Below are 6,000 nucleotides of genomic sequence, written 5' to 3'. Positions count from 1 at the left end.
TGGGTTGGGAAGGACACCTATGAGTATGAGCTGGTTGTCTTGAGTTTTCCTCTGTAACTTCCCTTGCAGGGTTAGCCTTGCCTACTATTTCTCCCATTTTCTTGGTTTGAAAATCCAGTACAAAGTAACCATGAAGTAGTGAGACCTTGTAGCGATTTTGCAGAAAGAAATCTGGTTTACAAAATCACTTTGCTTGTAATAGCTGCTTTTCCTCACTATTGGGCCACATCTTATGACACTTCATTGTCCTTCTTGCTTTAATTAACTATGCAAATGACACAACATCTTCATTGTTTTGTTTTGCTTTTTGGATTTTCAAGACAGGATTTTTCTGTGTAATAGCCCTAGCTGTCCTGGAACTCTCTCTGTAGACCAGGCTGGCCTTGAACTCACAGAAATCACCTTAGTCTGACTCAGTGCTGGGATTAAAGGCATGCACAATACACCACCTTTAAAGAGCAGGGTGACTGGTGGAGTCAGGTCCTAGATCTGGCCACTCAGCACTGACATTGTTTGAACAAACTTCTTTTCTGTTTTCATGATTCTCTGTTTTCATCTCCTTGGAAATGCTGGACTACACAGTGTTTCCTAAACAACACTGTCACTTAACTTTATTTAATTTATAGTATAATTATTTATAAGCTATTTTACTTGTCTTAACAGTATATGAACTACTTCAAGGCAGCAACTAATGTGGTATCTTACAAGAGACCAATAATTATTTGATGGATGATTCATAAAACTAAAATATTTTCAGTAAATGCTTGGATGTTTAATGCTCAAGAAAAACAACAGCATTGGGTTATAAGTCAGCACAGCGGGAAAAGCTTTGAAACATAAATGTTTAGCTTTAATGGACAAGGCTCCAGATCTCAGGGGAAGTGGGGGGGCAGCGAATGGAGAGAGAAGTAGGAGAAAACGAGGGGGAAGAAAGGAAAACATGTGCGACCAGGAAGATTTAGCCTGGTTAGGAATAGAAGACAGGAGAGAGAGAGAGAGAGAGAGAGAGACAGAGACAGAGACAGAGAGACAGAGAGACAGAGAGAACATAAAATAGGGAGCCAATATTGGTTTGAAGATAAAATTGAACACAAAGAAAGGTCTAGAGAACTACAAGACTGCTGCCAATTAACAATTTGAGCTTCTGTGGAAAGGCTATCATAAATGCCCTTCCCAGAGAGTGAGATCAACAACTAACTTATCCATGGAGCCCTCAACTAATGCCTGTTGGAAACAGAAGCAAACACCCATACATAAACACTGAGTCGAAGTAGAACTCAGATGCAGAGGGAGAGGACAAGACCATGCAGCAGAAGCACATAGGGACAGCTTACCTGAACAAGGAAGAGCTAATGGCCACCAGACTGATAGCTGGGAAGCCAGCATGGGACTGACTCAGGCCCCCCTGAATATGGGTCTCAGCCAGAAGGACTGAGCAATCTAAGGGACCTCAGACAGTGGAGCCAGGATGTATCCCTGGTGTACAAAAGGACTTTGCGAACACATCCCCCATGGAGGGATACTGCCTTAATCTAGAGACAGGAAAGAAGCCCTAGTCCCTACTTCACATGACCTGTCAGGCCTACAAGACCTCTACTGGATGACATTCCCCTACATATGGAATTGGGGTGGGGGGGGGGTGGGAGAGTGGTTAGAGTGCATGTGAGAGGGCAGGGAGGGTAAAAGGGAGGGGAGGAGGGAGGGAGGGAGAGGGAACTGGGATCGACATGTAAAATAATAAATTAAATTAAAAAAAATGCTTTGACTCCAAAATTTAAGTCAAGGACAAGTTACTGGGGGAAAAGTATTTCTATTTTTGTTTCCACAGAAAATGAAAAGATGTGGAATCTTTCCAGACTAATGTGGTTTGATCAAGCCAGACCACCTGAAACAGAGTACCAGGTGATCCTACATTCAAACCAGCTGGACAAAGCAGCCTTACAGACTACAGCCAGGATTTCTGAATCTTCTTCGAATCCCCCATGACAGCGCCCCTTACCAGCAGAAAGTAGTTTGGAAAGAACAACGACCAAATTCCTAAATATTGTCTATAAATGTTTGTTTTCATTTAAAATAAATAAATAAATAAAAAATAAACTACCAAAAAAAAAAAAAAAAAAAAAAAAAAAAAAAAGAAAAGAAAAGAAAAGAAAAGAAAAAAAAAGAAAAAAGAAAAGAAATGGCTTCTAGGAGACATATTAAAATGCATGTTGAATAGCCCTTATCTAAAAGGCTTGAGACAAAAAAAAAAAAGTTTCAGGTTTGGTTATTTATTAAGGGAAAACACATAAACAGGAAATCCACTATGTTTCCTTGAGGCTCATACACATAGGGTGAAAGAAGTAACATGTTATATATGATGTCACCTGCATTACTCTGACCCATTACATATCATCAGATATGAAACCTGACACTTATAACATCATGCCAGGGTTCCAGAAACTCCAGATTTTGAAGCATGTTTAGATTTAGATTTTGGAGATTTAGGAAGGTACAAATCTGACTAACAATTAGCAAAAGGTGGTGATACTAGAAACAACTCTTGCCCCAGCAGCAAGAGGGTAAGAGATAAAAATGAAAGACCAAGAAACCCCTATGTCCAAATAGAATTCACAAAAAGGACACAGAAAATGAAGGTAAAGCCATGCTGAAGTGTTTAGCCTGGCACTTCCCATCAGGGATATGAAGTGAGTCACACAGCAGCTAAAATCTTATTTCTAAAATGAAAAAGAATTAGCCAAAGTTGATTTCTATAATATAGTTTACACAACATAATGTATCCTAAATAGTATATCAATGTAAAATATAGTGCTTAATAAAACATTTTATCAACCTGAAAAAAAAAATAAATGTTTAGCTTTAGCTTGAAGACAGAAGCTATTTACAAATGTAAATACTTTATACTCAAGTAAGTGTGGGATGCACCACATGATATTAATTAATGCTTTTGAACCAATATAAAGTGGTAATGATACATAATGATACAACCATTATTTTAAAATGCTAAGTTACAGTTTTCTCAGACATTTGGTACCCCCTCATATCTCCTTTCTGGAAGTCAGGAGAGTCCCTTAAATGACCTCTTTAAAAGCTAAACTTTCTCTATCACATTTTCGAGGTAAGTCTTTTTTTTCCCTCCTGAAAGCTAGAGCAAAGCTTTCTGAATGATTGATTGGCAAGGTGTCCCCTGGACACATTGGTGCAAGCGCCATGCAGCCCCTGATTGATGTGCTCGCTCTTTCACGAACACATTCATTTTCTCTTCTCTAACTCACACAATTTATTCATCCCATGATGCATTTATACATCTATTATCACTGTCTTTCAATCTTTAAGCAGGTGAAAAGATAAAAAGTTAACGCCTACACAGTGGCAAGGCAAGCCTGTCTTAAAGAAAAGAAGTGAGCACTCATTTACACATCTCTCTCTATATTACTCTCTATATACATTAATATACATACATCCAAATAGATACTGCTTCCCCCAGGGTTTCTTTCCCTCCCATTAATGATAAATTTGAAACAGCTTTGGACCCCAAACCAAGATAGTTTGGGATGACAGAATGAAGGTACAAGAGCTATCTCGATTCAGCTGTTAATCGAAAGAATGCAGTGGGGATCAGGAAACCAAAATTCTAAGTAGGAGTCTATGAGCTTTGCAAAGTCTATTAAAGTTTTTGGAATCGAAAAGTAAAGAGTATAATTTAACCAGATGACTTTAAAGTCTCCCTCCTGCTATAGTGCTCTATGATCTTGTTACTGCGACTGACAGTAACATGAAGGAATCTGACATTCATGAAAAATTCAAGTCCTTACATTTTGGCAGAAGGCCACTCACAGTTCACATTATTAATATGATTTAAATATGGACAATTTATAAAATAATTTGTCAAACACCTCATCATTCTGTAAAAGCAGAAACAGTTACCTCATGTGAATACCATTTGGAAGCAAACACTAATCTTATTATTATTTGGGGGTTTCTTCCACTGAACTAAGGAAAGAAAAACTGGTTGCCCTCAGCAATTGCAAAGGAGAGGAAGTGTTGTCTGTTGAAAAAAATTGTTGGTCTTTCATAAGGATCATTTGTTGATGTCTTATCTATCAGTGAGCATTGGTAGAACTGCTCTCCCAAATCAACCAACAGAATACACTCAAATTTTTTTTTCACAAATTTAAGCACTTTGAAGCATCTTAATATAATATTTCCCTACACTATAAGTGTTATCTGGCTCTTATAATTCTGAAAGCAACCAAAGAATGAGATCAAGAAAATTCTCAAACAAACTCTAAGGCTGAGAATTGAGCATTCACTAGCAGGTTAACATTTATTAAAACATATGAGTAGACATTTATATCTTCACTAGTCATTCAAATATTTATTCAGCACTTAATTCCCAGCTACACATTTGCTCTCCCAAATATTTTTTTATTGGAAATGGTATATCTTCAAAGGCCCTCTCCCCATCCTTTTTCCCATCAGCACCACCCTTTCTCTGACAGGGACTCAATTTTCTCCACACTTATTGTGCTTTCCAATTGTATATTTTTCTTCAAAGCTGTGCCTGCCTTTTACTGAGCAATAGGATTAGCGCCAGACTTCAGTGAGCAATTTGTTCATCCTTGGAGAGCACATTTGCACTCCCCCATGATACAGGCATTTAAATGATTTTATTCGTTCACCTGTGTTGAACATTAAGGGGGTAAATTTTCAGTCCAGGGATTTGGCTTTAAAACTCCAATTGACGTTAATGAGAATTGGTAATGAGCCCCTTCTTCTTAATTAGTGGCCCCATACCTGTAACTGTAGGAGGCACAGCTTTGACTGGGGGAGCTTAACGAGGTGATAACAAGGAGAGAATGGTTATGCCTGGATTTAGGCCTGGTCCATACTTCCCTGTACAAACACACTTTAGGAGGCCAAGCTTGAAAGTAAACGTATTGTCTAGCTTTTATGGCTGTGTGGACCTTCCCTAAGAACAATTTCTCTCTTCTGTAAAAATACTCTGGTTCCCTAGGAAAAGTATGAAGCAGGGGAAGCTAAGTCAAAAGAGCAAGAAAGTGCTCAGTGTTCTTCTCCTCTGCTCCTCCAAGTTTTACATTGAAACAAGCTACCTCTTGCTGATTCTGTTTGTCTCATTAAGAAACACTACAGTTTACAAACTAAACTATTCAATCCATCAATTATTCAATAAGTCGGTTGAACTTTCAGATTTTATTCAGGGTAGGAATGGCTCCGGTAGTCAGGCTCTACCTCTTACACTGTCTCTACTTAAATATTAGGACCACTGGGGTAAGTTGGCATATGTAGAATGTTTGATACTGCATAGTCTATCTGTTTGAGCTGCTTTTTTGCTGCGGCAGTACACAGCCTAATCCAGCAAGACCGGAATGATCATAGAATAATGAAACTCCACTGTAGCTAGCAAAGGACATAAAAGCTGGATTATTGATTTTGTCTGAATGATGTACTGCAATTTCAGATGCCAACAGAGTGTGGCGAGGGTCCTGCTTGGCAGCTTTCATTAGGGAGACTCACTTTCTTGCCACCAAGTAACTTTTACCAAAATGAAAGGTAAATCGGGAGTACTTAGCTTACAGAGAATGAATCCGTTGGCTTTGAGCAGTTAATGGAACCTTAGAACTTAATAAGGTCAGCTTCATCAGGGGTGGACGGGCCAGCTCCTCAATGAAGACCTAGTTATTCCTACACCTTGAAATTATCCTACATACAAAGGTGTGGGCACACAACTTTTCAGTCTTTCTGATATCTCTTTACCTACCTGAATATCTTTTGATTTTGTTGTTTTTGTCTTTAGTTAGTTTGAAGATAATAACATGATTTTTAAAGATGGGAATTAAAGAAAAAATAAGAATAAGGTAAAAATCAGTCTCTACAATGAAAATCTATGTAAGATATAAAAATTAACAATGGGCAAAGATGGACATTATAGGAGTAGAGGGAACTAGATCTAAAGCACCAGAATCTTGGAATGTTTTG

The sequence above is a fragment of the Phodopus roborovskii genome, unplaced genomic scaffold (genome assembly GCF_943737965.1).
Source record: "Phodopus roborovskii unplaced genomic scaffold, PHOROB, whole genome shotgun sequence".
NCBI classification, from domain to species: Eukaryota; Metazoa; Chordata; class Mammalia; order Rodentia; family Cricetidae; genus Phodopus; species Phodopus roborovskii.
This window is presented reverse-complemented; position numbering follows the sequence as displayed.